Source organism: Nicotiana tomentosiformis, chromosome 8 (assembly GCF_000390325.3).
Source record: "Nicotiana tomentosiformis chromosome 8, ASM39032v3, whole genome shotgun sequence".
NCBI lineage: Eukaryota > Viridiplantae > Streptophyta > Magnoliopsida > Solanales > Solanaceae > Nicotiana > Nicotiana tomentosiformis.
In genome coordinates, this window is record NC_090819.1 from 30,982,953 (window position 1) to 31,000,105 (window position 17,153).

Sequence of the window (17,153 nt, forward strand, 5' to 3'; positions counted from 1 at the left end):
CGATCGCGAAGAACAAACTCTCCAACTTTTCTAGACAGCCTCTAGTATAATGGTCATAACATTTTGTACAAAATACCAAATAGCAAATGGTGTACCTTTATGATAACTAGACACCAAGGACTATAACTTTCATTTGTTTCTCATCTCCCAATTCTTTATAGATTGCTAGATATAAGCTTCCAAAGTCAGCCCTATGCAACAGAGATTTCCAAACTCTTCCCAGCCAGCCTATAGTGTATCTACCATAACTTTTTGTAAACAACTCTAAATGACAAATGATTTATCTTTCTAAAACCAATACATCAAGGTCTACAGTTTTCATTTTTGGATCATCTCCAAATTCCCTATAGATTGCGAGATATAAGCATCCAAAATCGGATCAGTGTAGCAGAGATTTTGTTCTATGCGATCGCGAAAGTGCTTCCGCAATCACGATTCACAAGGCCTCAAACTGTTGTTTGCTCTTCGCGAACGCGACCAAATATTCGCGATCGCGATGCACACCTCTGTAGGAAAGAACCAGCAATTAAAAATGGCCTAGCAATGGTCCGAAACCACAACAAAACACACTCGAGCCCCTCGGGACCTCAACTAAATATACTAACAAGTCCTAAAACATCATACAAACGTAGTCGAAGCTTGGAATTACATCACACAACGCTAAAACCAAGAATCACCAATCAATTCAAGCCTAATGAACTTTGAACTTTCAAATTCTATATCTTGTGCCGAAATACATCAAATCAATCCTAAATGACTTCAAATTTTGCACACAAGTCATAAATGACATAACGAAGCTATTCCAATTTCCAGAATCGGATTCCACCTCGATATCAAAAAGTCAACCCCCCGATCAAACTTCCTAAAATTCAACTTTCGGCATTTCAAGCCTAATTCCACTATGGAGCTCCAAATAATTTTCTGAACATGCTCCTAAGTCCAAAATCACCATACGGAGCTATTGGAATCATCAGAATTAAATTTCGAGGTCGTTTACACATAAGTCAATATCCGGTCAACTATTTCAACTTAATCTTCCAATATGAAAATTCATTCTTCCAAGCTAACTCCGAAATACCTTAAAACCAAAACCGATAATTCACACAAGTCATAATACCTCGTAGGAAGTTATTCAAGACTTCAAATAGTTGAAAGGAGCATAAATGCTCAAAACAACCGGTCGGGTCGTTACAATCTCCCCCACTTAAACATACGTTCGTCCTCGAACGTGCCAAGAGTTGTTCTTAACCTTCAAATCTCTATTCCACCTTACCACACACATACTCAGGGGTGATCTCATGACACCCTATTCTATATAAGCCTGACCACACAACCTAATTGAAAATCATTAATTTAACCTTAGACCAAAAGCCTTCTAGCCAAATTTCTAACATCCAGAATTCTTTTTAAGACCAGAATCTCATATCTACACACTGTATAAGCCTGAACAAGCTGTATCCGGCCATAACCATAATCCCAGATATAATCGCATAACATACTACACAACTCGCATACTCGTAACACCATTTCTGAACACAGTAACTACTCAAAACCAACCAAGTACTAGTATAAAACCTCATATCAAGCCAAACCTCGTTCCAAAAACCTTCGTACACTACTGATAATAAAAGAAACATGCAGAAATCTCATGACCCCTTATCAGAGCAACAAGTCATGAAGCTCTCTCGCCCCAACTAGAACCATAATCACTTTCTAAGCCGACTTTCAATATTATCCTCCCAAATATACCGTAATCAAACCTGATAGTAACCATTCTAGGTCCAATGACCTTATATTATTAAACACAATATTCCATAGACACGCCACATCAATATAACTCAAGCTACAATTGCCCAATCTGTGTATCCATATATGGGAGATGTCTCAAGGAAGAAAATCGTATTGCAAGTTCAACAATCACCACTACAACTGCAATGTTACAACCAACTCCTCAAATTGTAGAGTAAGCAAATTAATAAATCAGATAAATTATTAAAGAAATAAAATTTGCACACATGGCACGGACGACTCACGTGCCAATAATGTGAATCGCCTGGCATGGTCACAGGTCTCCAGGAGCAATTAAACAAGTACACTTGTATATGATAATGAAATAAGATTCTCATGCTCCTGGACTGGTATAAATAACATGCCATAGTGTAAGCATGTGCAAAATCTGCTCTCACACTTCAAATCGGCAATTTAACGCAGAAATAGTAACCGCCCCGTTTATTCAAGGAAATTAGCCTCTTTGTAACCTCAAATGTAGCCCGGATAGTTTTCAATAAAGGTATGAACCTGAGAAACGTTATAACTTTACGCTTAACAGTCAACTTTAGGCATATCATAGCCTAAGCATTCTTTTGAGTATGAATACTTGCCCTGATGATCGCACATTGGCTCAAACCTCACATATATGCACACTTATAGCGCGTAGCTATCACAAATAATTAAAGAAACTAGTGCCTCCACTGAGTTTATAGAAAATACTAATCTCAAACAGGCCGCAACCCGAAACAATATACTTCTAAGAACTCTCAGTCTCAAAATTGATCAAACACATGAATCACCATAACTGATCTCAACTCCAGCACTAGAATGACTAACACATCTTCCATTCACGATCTTCCCATGAGGAATACTTTCATAATTCTTCCGTGCCACATAGCAATAATTTGAATATCAATAGTCTATCAACCAGATGAGTACTGCAATACCAATGGACATCCGTAAGTCAAAACACAAGGCACCTTTTGAAATGCGCACCCTTCTCAGGGATTATCGAGCAATTATAACATTCATCTAAATATCTAAAACTGACCATTCTGTCCAAAATTCGTGATCTTCCTTTCAAGAATGAACTGCCACCTTGTACATGTAAATCTAAATCCGGCACAACACATCACATCTATCATGTGAAAGGCACCGGAATCTCATTATAAACTTTGAGTCACCACCAAATTACATACCCTATTAGTTAGAAACCTCTCTCTTGCTTCTTTCCAGGTGGAAATCACAATACACAACATGTTCCCCACACCGGTAGAAAATATCTGGTTCAAACCATGGTAGAAACCATCATGAACACTTTGAAACCCATTACACATAACCAAGCTATCAGAACTGAATTCCTCTAACTCGACCAAGCCACACAGGTTTCCAAATCCGAGAGTATTGCCACAAAACACTCGTAAAGCCTCACCTCAACATAAGAAGTAAAAGAACCGACCATATCATTACCATATTGATCCAACTTGTTACCGATTTGTCCTATTTTCTACAAGTTTCTTCTGGATTATCCTCAAGTTGCCATTTCTCCTTGTCAGAACACCACTACTTTACCCAAAGCTTACTACAAGACATCCTAACATAAAACTACACCGCCCTAAGGCCGATAAGCCACTATATTCTTCTTAAGCATATCCATAAATACCACAACTATAACACTCACTCTGAATATACCTTATGCAAATTTAAAATTATTTCTCTTTCCTTTCATATACTGAAATGTAGAATCCATAGTCAAACAAAATTACCGCACGTCCCGATACCATCCAATGTAAGTAACCGATTCTAGTGATATACAAATTCGAAAAATTTTCAATTTTCATATATACATTTTGAATTCATTAGAATCCTCTTGAAATTTATCCACTCTACTCAAATCTAATTTACTCTGCCGCAAACAAGACGAAAGACATGTGCTCCTTTAGCACGATCAACACTTAAAGAAGTAACCCTGCCTTAACACGATCAATCGAATTCATACTTCGTGCACACTACACCCTTCAAAATAACAACTTAATCATTCCATAATTTTCATATTTTTATAATGTTCAATGTAACCCATATCCAGGAATTTACTTACCCGAGTCATCCTCGATCTCCACCTCTGTAAGTCATAACTAACCCACAAGTATGCCTTAAACCAAAACTAAAATTTAACATATATCCATGAAATTAAATTGTCAATAGCAGACTTCCCACTTGGCTCAAAGCCATAGAACAAAACACTCGATAACTCATAATACCAATACTTCATTACTGCCATAATACTACAGTCAGTTCAACGAAATTTCTTCTCAAGCTTATGCAACACCCACCATAAAATACCTCAATCATCCGCTAAGTTAGCATTTATTCTCGCGACAATCAATTCAAATTTTCTCAACCTAATTCAAATTCAAATCTTAACACACACGTCCCATTGGTAGAAAAGAAACTCTCTATTCACATCATAAGGAACACCTACATAGATTACTGCGTAGGAGATAACCCACCTGCTTAGTCTCAAATTGGCATCTTGTTATACCCTTTCGCAGCCACAATTACTATGAAATCACTTAATCTTTCTGAGTCCAAACTCATTAACCAAACACGAGAATTTAATTTGCCCCAAAATTTAACAACATGAAAGATCTTTCAAAACATTCACACTCGAGATTGTATGTCACATCAAAACGAAAAATAAATCACCCAATGGCCTTCCTTTACATTTCAAGAAAACACTTCTCGTCACATTTAAATCATCTTAACACATCCCGCAGTTCTATCATACTCATCACAAAGCCATTCCACCGCTCATCAAGCCATAAATTCCACTCGTAGGGACATTACCGGACCTATGTGTCCAAATGTAAAAGTTACAACTAAAGCTACTGAGCCTAAGTTGCGGTCTAAACCTGGCCTCAAGTCCTCCAGACTAGCCCATCACCAAAACACATAATACACATCTTGAACCTCTTTCATAGCATCACAAGCCGGTGATGCATAACTGATATCGAGCGCTCATGTGCGCATACGAATGCGTGGAAGAAATTCAAAGAGTTATGTTTCAAGCTGAATCAATTCTGCACGTTAGAATACAAGAAAGGGAAATTTTCCTAATGGATCGGCAACCTCTCGAAGATAAGTACAGATGTATCCGTACTGATCCGCAAGACTCTACTAAACATGCTTATGACTCGTGAGACCTATGTTACCTAGAGCTCTGATACCAACTTGTCACGACCCAAAATCTGACCTGTGGTGATTGAGCCTATCTCAATACTAGGCAAGCCGATAACATCAATAACCCCCGATTTTCTTTAAGTTTGAAAAACATAATATTTAAATACAATATAAAATCCCACAAATACTAATACAACACTCCCCAAAACCTGGTGTCACTGAGTACATGAGCATCTAATACGATTACACGTCTGGAAAATAGGTCTATGATAGTCTGAGACAAAATACAGTAAACAAGGAGTTAGGGAAGGAGCGACAAGGTCTGCGAAACACGGCAACTACCTCAGTATCTCCGAAAAATCAACTGCGCGAAAGAATCAACACCCTGCTATGTCCGGGAACACCTAGATCTGGACACGAAGTGCAGGGTGTAGTATGAGTACAACCAACTCAATAAGTAACAACAATAAATAAGAAATTGAAGATAGTGACGAGCTACACAGTTATAGTTTATTTTCAGTAATTCCAGCAAAGAATAGACATGCTTTCAAATCTAGCATTTTAAGTCAAATCAATTCTATACAGTTCAAGTTCATGCATTCCGAATATTAAATCTTTCAGAAAATTTCACAATAATGACAGATAATAACTAAGTGCAATAACAAATGAAAAGCAAGTACATGCTCTCAGGACAAAAATCACTCACTGGGCTCCCAGCCCTCAGCACTTACACTCAATGGGTACCCGCGCTTACTAGGGGTGTACAAACTCCGGAGGTGCTCCCACACCCCAAGCGCTATAATCCACACAGACAACTCACGTGTTGTACGGACAACTCACGCGCTATAGTATCAATATCTGGATCCGCACGGATAACTCATGTGCTATAATATAATATCTGGATCCGCACGGACAACTCACGTGCTATAGTATAATATCTCAGAATCAGGCCCTCGGCCTCGCTCAGTCATAAATCTCTCTAGTCTCTCGGGCTCTCAACAATCATGAAATCAACCCAAACAACAATGATATGATACATCAATAATGAACAATAGAGGCGGGGATAAAATAATCAAGTAAACTGTGACTGAGTACCAAACAGAAATTAAGCAGATAGTTCAACATGTACACGACCTCTGTGGGCCCCAAGAATACCAACATATAGCCTACACATGGTTTCTAACATGACTTACAGTCAAATTTTCACAACACATAGAGAGTACATAGCTAACAACAAGTTATTCAACTTTACAATTTCGATGGGACGGACCAAGTCACAATCCCCTCGGTGTACGCCCACACGCCCGTCGTTAAGCATGTGCGTCACCTCCAAAATAGTCACATGATACAAAGTCCGGGGTTTCATACCATCATGACCAGATTTATAACTGCTACTTACCTCAAACCGTGAAATTCTTATTTTGCAATTTCTTTTCCGCGTGAATTGGCCTCCAAACGCCTCGTATCTAGCCATAAATAATTCGATTCAGTCAATAAAATTTATTGGAATTAATTTCATAAGAAAATGCTAATTTTCCATAAAAATCCGAAATTTAGCTCAAAAATCGCCCATGGCACCCACTTCTTGGAAACCGACAAAAGTTACAAAATCCAATCCGATACGAGTTCAACCATACCAATTTTATCAAATTTCGATAACAACTCGACCTCCAAACCTTAAATTTTCGTTTTTGGAAGATTCTGCAAAAATCTTGATTTCTTCAATTTAAATCCGAAATAAATGATGAATATAACGAAATAATCATGAAGTATAATCACTTTCGGATATAGAACACATACCCCAATCCATATGGTAATTATTGCCTCAAAAATCGCATCAATCTGAGCTCCATAGCTCCAAATATGTTAAAAATGGCTAAAACCTCTAAATATAGCTACTGCCCAAGTATGTGCACCACCTCTAAAATAATCACATAATACAAAGTCTGGGGTTTCATACCCTCAGGACCAGATTTATAACTGCTACTTACCTCAAACCGTGAAATTCTTATTCTGCAATTTCTTTTTCTCGTGAATTGGCCTCCAAATGCCTAGAATCTAGCCATAAATAATTTGATTTAGTCAATAAAATTTATTTGAATTAATTCCATAAGAAAATGCTAATTTTCCATAAAGATCTGAAATTTAGCTCAAAAATCGCCTGTGGGACCAACATCCTCGGAACCCGACAAAGTTACAAATTTCGATATCAACTCGACTTCCAAATCTTAAATTTTTGTTTTTGAAAGATTTTGCAAAAATCTTGAGTTCTTCCATTTAAATCCAAAATAAATGATGAATATAATCATATAATAATGAAATATAATCGCTTTTGAGAATCGCCAATCCACATGGTGAAAATCGCTTCAATCCAAGCTCCATAGCTCCAACTATGTTAAAAAGGGCTGAAACCTTGAAATATAACTACTGCCCAGGTATTTACTCTTCGCGATTGCGGAAAATGCTTCACGATTGCGAAGCACAAAATGTTTCAGCCCCAAAATTGCTCTTCGCGATCGCGGAAAACCAATCGCGATCGCGAAGAACAAACTCCCCAACTTATCTAGACAACCTCTAGTATAATGGTCATAACATTTTGTACAAAATACCAAATAGCAAATGGTGTACCTTTATGATAACTAGACACCAAGGACTATAACTTTCATTTGTTTCTAATCTCCCAATTCCTTATAGATTGCTAGATATAAGCTTCCAAAGTCAGCCCTATGCAACAGAGATTTCCAAACTCTTCCCAGCCAGCCTATAGTGTATCTACCATAACTTTTTGTACACAACTCTAAATGACAAATGGTTTATCTTTCTAAAACCAATACATCAAGGTCTACAGTTTTCATTTTTGGATCATCTCCAAATTCCCTATAGATTGCGAGACATAAGCTTCCAAAGTCGGATCACTGTAGCAGAGATTTTGTTCTATGCGATCGCGAAAGAGCTTCCGCAATCGCGATTCACAAGGCCCCAAACTGTTGTTTGCTCTTCGCGAACGCGATCAAATAAATCACGATGCACACCTCTGCAGGCAAGAACCAGCAGTTAAAAATGGCCTAGAAATGGTCCGAAACCACACCGAAACATACTCGAGCCCCTCGGGACCTCAACTAAATACACCAACAAGTCCTAAAACATCATACGAACTTAGTCGAAGCTTCGAATTACATCACACAACGCTAAAACCACGAATCACCCCTCAATTCAAGCCTAATGAACTTTGAACTTTCAAATTCTATATCTTGTGCCGAAATACATCAAATCAATCCTAAATGACTTCAAATTTTGCACACAAGTCATAAATGACATAACAAAGCTATTCGAATTTCCAGAATCGGATTCCACCTCGATATCAAAGAGTCAACCCCCGATTAAACTTCCTAAAATTCAACTTTCGGCATTTCAAGCCTAATTCCACTACGGAGCTCCAAATAATTTTCTGAACATGCTCCTAAGTCCAAAATCACCATACAGAGCTATTGGAATCATCAGAATTAAATTTCGAGGTCGTTTACACATAATTTAATATCCGGTCAACTATTTCAACTTAATCTTCCAACATAAAAATTTATTCTTCCAAGCTAACTCCGAAATACCTTAAAACCAAAATCGATAATTCACACAAGTCATAATACCTCGTAGGAAGTTATTCAAGACTTTAAATAGTTAAAAGGAGCAGAAATGCTCAAAACGACCGGTCGGGTCGTTACAATCTCCCCCACTTAAACATACGTTCGTCCTCGAACGTGCCAAGAGTTGTTCTTAACCTTCAAATCTCTATTCCACCTTACCACGCACATACTCAGGGGGTGATCTCATGATACCCTATTCTATATAGGCCTGACCACACAACCTAACTGAAAATCATTAATTTAACCTTAGACCAAAAGCCTTCTAGCCAAATTTCGAACATCCAGAATTCGTTTTAAGACCAGAATCTCATATCTACACACTGTATTAGCCTGAGCAAGTTGTATCCGGCCATAACCATAATCCCAGATATAATCGCTTAACATACTACACAACTCGCATACTCGTAACACCATTTCTGAACGCAGTAACTTCTCAAAACCAACCAAGTACTAGTATAAAACCTCATATCAAGTCAAACCTCGTTCCAAAAACCTTCGTACACTACTGATAATAAAAGAAACATGCAAAAATCTCATGACCCCTTATCAGAGCAACAAGTCATGAAGCTCTCTCGCCCCAACTAGAACCATAATCACTTTCTATACCGACTTTCAATATTATCCTCCCAAATATACCGTAATCAAATCTGATAGTACCCATTCTAGGTCCAATGACCTTATATTATTAAACACAATATCCCATAGACACGCCACATCAATATAACTCAAGCCACAATTGCGCAATCTGTGTATCCAAATATGGGAGATGTCTCAAGGAAGAAAACCGTATTGCAAGTGCATGTATTCCGAATATAAAATCTTTCAGAAAATTTCACAACAATGACAGATAACAACTAAGTGCAATAACAAATGAAAAGCAAGTACATGCTCTCAGGACAACAATCACTCACTAGGCTCCCAGCCCTCAACACTCACACTCAATGGGTACCCGCGCTCACTAGGGGTGTACAAACTCCGGAGGTGCTCCTACAGCCCAAGCGCTATGATCCACACAGGAAACTCACGTGTTGTACGGACAACTCACGCGCTAAAGTATCAATATCTGGATCCGCACGGACAACTCACGTGCTATAATATAATATCTGGATCCGCACGGACAACTCACGTGCTGCACGGACAACTCACGTGCTATAGTATAATATCTCAGAATCAGGCCCTCGGCCTCGCTCAGTCAGAAATCTCTCTAGTCTCACGGGCTCTCAACAATCATGAAATCAACCAAAACAACAATGATATGATGCATCAATAATGAACAATAGAGGCTGGGATAAAATAATCAAGTAAACTGTGACTGAGTACCAAACAGAAATTAAGCAGATAGTTCAACATGTACACAACCTCTGTGGGCCCCAAGAATACCAACATATAGCCTACACATGGTTTCTAACATGACTTACAGTCAAATTTTCACAACACATAGAGAGTACATAGCTAACAACAAGTTATTCAACTTTACAGTTTCGATGGGACGGACCAAGTTACAATCCCCTCGGTGCACGCCCACACGCCCGTCGTTAAGCATGTGCGTCACCTCCAAAATAATCACATGATACAAAGTCCAGGGTTTCATACCATCATCACCAGATTTATAACTGCTACTTACCTCAAACCGTGAAATTCTTATTCTGCAATTTCTTTTCCTCGTGAATTGGCCTCCAAACGCCTCATATCTAGCCATAAATAATTCGATTCAGTCAATAAAATTTATTGGAATTAATTCCTTAAGAAAATGCTAATTTTCTATAAAAATCCGAAATTTAGCTCAAAAGTCGCCCGTGGCACCCACGTCTTGGAAACCGACAAAAGTTACAAAATCCAAACAGTCATTCCGATACGAGTTCAACCATACCAATTTTATCAAATTTCGATAACAACTCGACCTCCAAACCATAAATTTTTGTTTTTGGAAGATTCTGCAAAAATCTTGATTTCTTCAATTTAAATCCGAAATAAATGATGAATATAATGAAATAATAATGAAGTATAATCACTTTCGGATATAGAACACATACCCCAATCCATATGGTAATTATCACCTCAAAAATCGCTTCAATCTGAGCTCCATAGCTCCAAATATGTTAAAAATTGCTAAAACCTCTAAATATAGCTACTGCCGAAGTATTTACTCTTCGCGATCGTGAAGCGCAAAATTTTTCAGCCCCAAAATTGCTCTTCGCGATCGCGAAAAACCAATCACGATCGCGAAGAACAAAGTCCCCAATTCTTCCAGACAGCCTCTAGTATAATAGACATAACCTTTTGTACAAAACTCCAAATTGCAAATGGTTTAACTTTCCGAAAACTAGACACCAAGGGCTATAACTTTCATTTGTTGCTCATCTCCCAATTCCTTATATATTGCAAGATATAAGCTTCTAAAGTCAGCCCTATGCAATAGAGATTTCCAAACTCTTCCCAGCCAGCCTATAGTGTATCTACCATAACTTTTTGTACACAGCTCTAAATGACAAATGGTTTACCTTTATGAAAACTAGACATCAAGGCTACAACTTTCATTTTTGTATCATCTCCAAATTCCTTATAGATTGCGAGATATAAGCTTCCAAAGTTGTATCAGTGCAACAGAGATTTTGTTCTATGCGATCGCGAAAGAGCTTCTGCGATCGCAATTCACAAGGCCCCAAACTGCAGTTTGCTCTTCGTTAACGCGACCAAATATTCACGATCGCGATGCACACCTCTATAGGCAAGAACTAGCAATTAAAAATGCCATAGAAATGGTCCAAAACCACCCAAAACACACCCGAGCCCCTCGGGGCCTCAACTAAATATACCAACAAGTCCTAAAATATCATACGAACTTAGTCGAAGCTTCGAATTACATCACACAACGCTAAAACCACGAATCACACCTCAATTCAAGCCTAATGAACTTTGAACTTTCAAATTCTATATCTTGTGCCGAAATACATCAAATCAATCCTAAATAACTTCAAATTTTGCACACAAGTCATAAATGACATAACGATGCTATTCCAATTCCCAGAATCGGATTCCACCTTGATATCAAAAGTCAACCCCCCGGTCAAACTTCCCAAAATTTAACTTTTGGCATTTCAAGCCTAATTCCATTACGGACCTCCAAATGATTTTTTGGACATGCTCCTAAGTCCAAAATTACCATACGGAGCTATTGGAATCATCAGAATTAAATTCCGAGGTCATTTACACATAAGTCAATATCCGGTCAACTATTTCAACTTAAGCTTCCAACATGAAAATTCATTCTTCTAAGCTAACTCTGAAATATCTTAAAACCAAAACCGACAATTCATACAAGTTATAATACCTCGAAGGAAGTTATTCAAGACGTCAAATAGTTGAAAGGAGCATAAATGCTCAAAACAAACGGTCGGGTCGTTACAGAAAGTTTAATCGGGAGTGGACTTTTTGATATCAGATTCAGATTGTGATTCTGCGAATTGAATAGCTTCGTTATGTTATTTGGTACTTGTGCACAAAATTTGAAGTCATTCCGGATTGATTTGCTATGTTTCGGCATGAGTTATTGAATTTGAAAGTTCAAAGTTCTTAGATTTCGATTTGAGATGTGATTTATCGTTTTGATGTTGTTATGTGTGTTTTGAGGCCTTGAGTATGTCCGTATTGTGTTATGGAACTTGTTGGTATATTCGTACGGGGTCCCGAGAGGCTCGGGTGAGTTTCGGACGAGGTTCGGATCATTTCATTTTATTTTGGATTTTCTCTAAGATTGTTGGTTCTGGTATGACCGCACCTGCGGCTTGTTTGCGCAGGTGCGAGGGTCGTAAAAGCAACGAAGGGGTCGCAGGAGCGGAAATATCACTGGGAGCAGGGTTCCACAAAAGCGGAGATTGCTTTGTATCTACGAAGGCGCAGATGCGGTGAGTTGAGCGCATAAGCGGATTGGAAGCGCAGAAGCGACAAGTGGGCGCGCACCTGCGAGTACGCAGATGTAGCTATTTATCGCATGTACAAAGGCAGACCTCCAGTGCTTTTCCGCAGAAGCGTGTTTTTGGTCGCATGAGCGGCTAATGTGTCGCAGGTACGAAAGTGCGGGGCAGAATGATAAACACAAGGGTTCACGATTTTGGTTTCATCTTAACATTTCCAAGCTCGGATTGAGGCGATTCTTGGAGCAATTTACATGGTGAAAATCGCCTCAAATCCACATGGTGAAAATCGCCTAAAAAATCGCTCCAATCCGAGCTGCATAGCTCCAACTATGTTAAAAATGGCTGAAACCTCTAAATATAACTACTGCCCAGGTATTTACTCTTTGCGATCGCGGAAAATGCTTCATGATTGCAAAGTACAAAATTTTTCAGCCCCAAAATTGCTCTTCGCAATCGCGGAAAACCAATCGCGATCGCGAAGAACAAACTCCCCAACTTTTCCAGACAGCCTCTTGTATAATGGTCATAACATTTTGTAAAAAACTCCAAATTGCAAATGGAGTAACTTTATGATAACTAGACACCAAGGGGTATAACTTTCATTTGTTGCTCATCTCCCAATTCCCTATAGATTGCTAGATATACGCTTCCAAAGTCAGCCCTATGCAACATAGATTTCTAAACTCTTCCCAGGCAGCCTATAGTCTATCTACCATAACCTTTTGTACACAACTCTAAATGACAAATGGTTTATCTTTCGGAAAACTAGATTTCAAGGGCTACAACTTTCATTTTTGGATCATCTCTAAATTCCTTATAGATTGCGAGATATAAGCTTCCAAAGTCGGATCAATGCAGCAAAGATTTTGTTCTACGCGATCGCGAAAGAGCTTCCGCGATCGCGATTCACAAGGCCCCAAACTGTTGTTTGCTTTTCTTGAACACGACCAAACGTTTGCGATCGCGATGCACACCTCTGTAGGCAGAAACGAACAATTAAAAATGGCCTAGAAATGGTCTGAAACCATCCCGAAACTCACCTGAGCCCCTCGGGACCTCAACCAAATATACCAACAAGTCCTAAAACATCATACGAACTTCGTCGAAGCTTCGAATCGCATCAAACAATGCTAAAACAACGAATCGCACCTCATTTCAAGCCTAATGAACTTTGAACTTTCAAATTCTATATCTTGTGCTGAAATACATCAAATCAATTCGGAATGACTTAAATTTTTGCACACAAGTCATAAATGACATAACGAAGCTATTCCAATTTCCAGAATCGGAATCCACCTCGATATCAAAAAGTCAACCCCCCGGTCAAACTTTTCAAAATTCAACTTTCGACATTTCAAGCCTAATTCCACTACAGACCTCCAAATAATTTTCTGGACATGCTCCTAAGTCCAAAATCACCATACATAGCTATTGGAATCATCAGAATTAAATTCCGAGGTCGCTTACACATAAGTCAATATCCGGTCAACTACTTCAACTTAAGCTTCCAACATGAAAATTCATTCTTCCAAGTTAACTCTGAAATACCTTAAAACTAAAACCGATAATTCACACAAGTCATAATACCTCGCAAGAAGTTATTCAAGACTTCAAATAGTTGAAAGGAGCATAAATGCTCAAAACGACCGGTCGGGTCGTTATAATCTCCCCCACTTAAACATATGTTCGTACTCGAACGTGCCAAGAGTTGTTCTTAACCTTAAAATCTTTATTCCACCTTACCACGCACATACCCGGGGGTGATCTCACGTCACCCTATTCTATATAGGCCTGACCACACAACCTAACTGAAAATCATTAATTTAACCTTAGCGCAAAAACCTTGGAGCCAAATTTCTAACATCCAGAATTCTTTTCAAGACCCGAATCTCATATCTACACACTGTATAAGTCTGAACAAGCTTTATCCATCCATAACCATAATCACAGATGTAATCGCATAACATACTACATAACTCGCGTACTCGTAATACCATTTCTGATCACAGTAACTACTCAAAAACAACCAAGTACTAGTATAAAACCTCATATCAAGCCAAACCTCATTCCAAAAACCTTCGTACACTACTGATAATAAAAGAAACATGCAAAAAACTCATGACCCCTTATCAGATCAACAAGTCATGGAGCTCTCTCGCCCTAACTAGAACCATAATCACTTTCTAAGCCGACTTTCAATATTATCCTCCCGAATATATAGTAATCAAACCTGATAGTACCCATTCTAGGTCCAATGACCTTATATTATTAAGCACAATATCCCTTAGACACGCCACATCAATATAACTCAAGCCATAACTGCACAATATGTGTACCCAAATATGGGAGATGTCTCAAGGAATAGAACCGTATTGCAAGTTCAACAAGCACTACTACAACCGCAATGTTACAACCAACTCCTCAAATTTTGTGAAGAGGATAACCGTAGGCGCATATGCACAATTGTATAGGAAGGAAATTAATAAATTAGATAAATTATCTGAGAAATAAAATTCCCACACACAGCACGAACGACTCACGTGCCAATAATGTGAATCGCCTGGCATGGTCACAAGTCTCCAGTCCCAGCATATCATACAAGAGCAATTAAACAAGTACACTTGTATATGATAATGAAATAAGATTCTCATACTCCTGGACTGGTATAAATAACACGCCATAGTGTAAGCATGTGCAAAGTCTGCTCTCACACTTCAAATCGGCAATTTAATGCAGAAATAGTAACTACCCCGTTTATTCAAGGAAATTAGCCTCTTTGTAACCTCAAATATAGCCCGGATAGTTTTCAACAAAGGTATGAACTTGAGAAACGTTATAACTTTATGCTTAACAGTCAACTCTAGGCATATCATAGCCTAAGCATTCTTTCGAGTATGAATGCTTGCCCTGATACTCGCACATTGGCTCAAACCTCACATATATGCACACTTATAGCGCGTAGCTATCACAAATAATTAAAGAAACTAGTGCCTCCACTGAGTTTAAAGAAAATACTCATCTCAAACAGGCAGCAACCCGAAACAATATACTTCTGAGAACTCTCGGTCTCCAAATTCATCAAACACATGAATCACCGTAACTGATCCCAACTCCAGCACTAGAATGACTAACACATCTTCCATTCACGATCTTCCCATGAGGAATACTTTCATAATTCTTCTGTGCCATATAGCAATAATTTGAATATCAACAGTCTATCAACCAGGTGAGTACTACAATACCAATGAACATTCGTAAGTCAAAACTCAAGGCGCCTTTTGAAATGCGCACCCTTCTCAGGGATTATCGAGCAGTTATAACATTCATCTAAATATGTAAAACTAACCATTCTGTCCAAAATTCGTGATCTCTATTTCAAGAATGAACTGCCACCTTGTACATATAAATTTAAATCTGGCACAACACATCACATCTATCATGTGAAAGGCACGAGAATCTCATTATAAACTCTGAGTCACCACCAAATTACATACCCTATGAGTTAGAAACCTCTCTCTTGCTTCTTTCCAGGTGGAAATCACAATACATAACATGTTCCCCGCACCGATAGAAAATATCCGATTCAAACCATGGTAAAAACCATCATGAACACTTTGAAATCCATTTGCACATAACCAAGCTATCAGAACTGAATTCTTCTAACTCAACTAAGCCACACAGGTTGCCAAATCCGAGTGTATTGCCACAAAACACTCGTAAAGCCTCACCTCATCATAAGAAGTAAAACCATACCATTACCATATCGATCCAGCATGTTACCAATTTGTCCTATTTTCTCCGAGTTTCTTTTGGATTATCCTCAAGTTGCCATTTCTCCTTGTCAGAACACCACTACTTTACCCAAAGCTCACTACAAGACATCCTAACATAAAACTACACCGCCCTAAGGCCCATAAGCCACTGTATTCTTCTTAAGCACATCCATACATACCACAACTGTAACACTCACTCTAAATATACCTTATGCAAATTTAAAATTGTTTCTCTTTCCTTTCTTATACTGAAATGTAGAATCCATAGTCAAACATAATTACCGCACGTCCCGATACCATCCCATGTAAGTAACCGATTCTAGTGATATACAAATTCGAAAAAATTTCAATTTTCACATATACATTTTGAATCCATTAGAACCCTCTCGAGAGTCATCTACTCTACTCAAATCTAATTTACTCCGCCCCAAACGGGCCGAAAGACATGTGCTCCTTTAGCACGATCAACACTCAAAGAAGTAACCCTGCCTTAACACGACCAATCGAATTCATACTTTGTGCGCACTACACCCTTCAAAATACCAACTTAATCATTCCATAATTTTCATATTTTCATAAAGTTCAATGTACCTTGTATCCAGGAATTTACTTACTCTAGTCATCCTCGATCTCCACCTTTATAAGTCATGACAAACCCACAAGTATGCCTCAAACCAAAACTAAAATTTAACATATATCCATGAAATTGAATTTTCAATAGCAGACTCCCCCACTTGGCTCAAAGCCATAGAACAAAATACTCGATAACTCATAATACCCATACTTCATTACTGCCATAATACTACAGTCAGCTCAACAAAAATTCTTCTCAAGCTTATGCAACACCCACCATAAAATACCTCAATCATCCG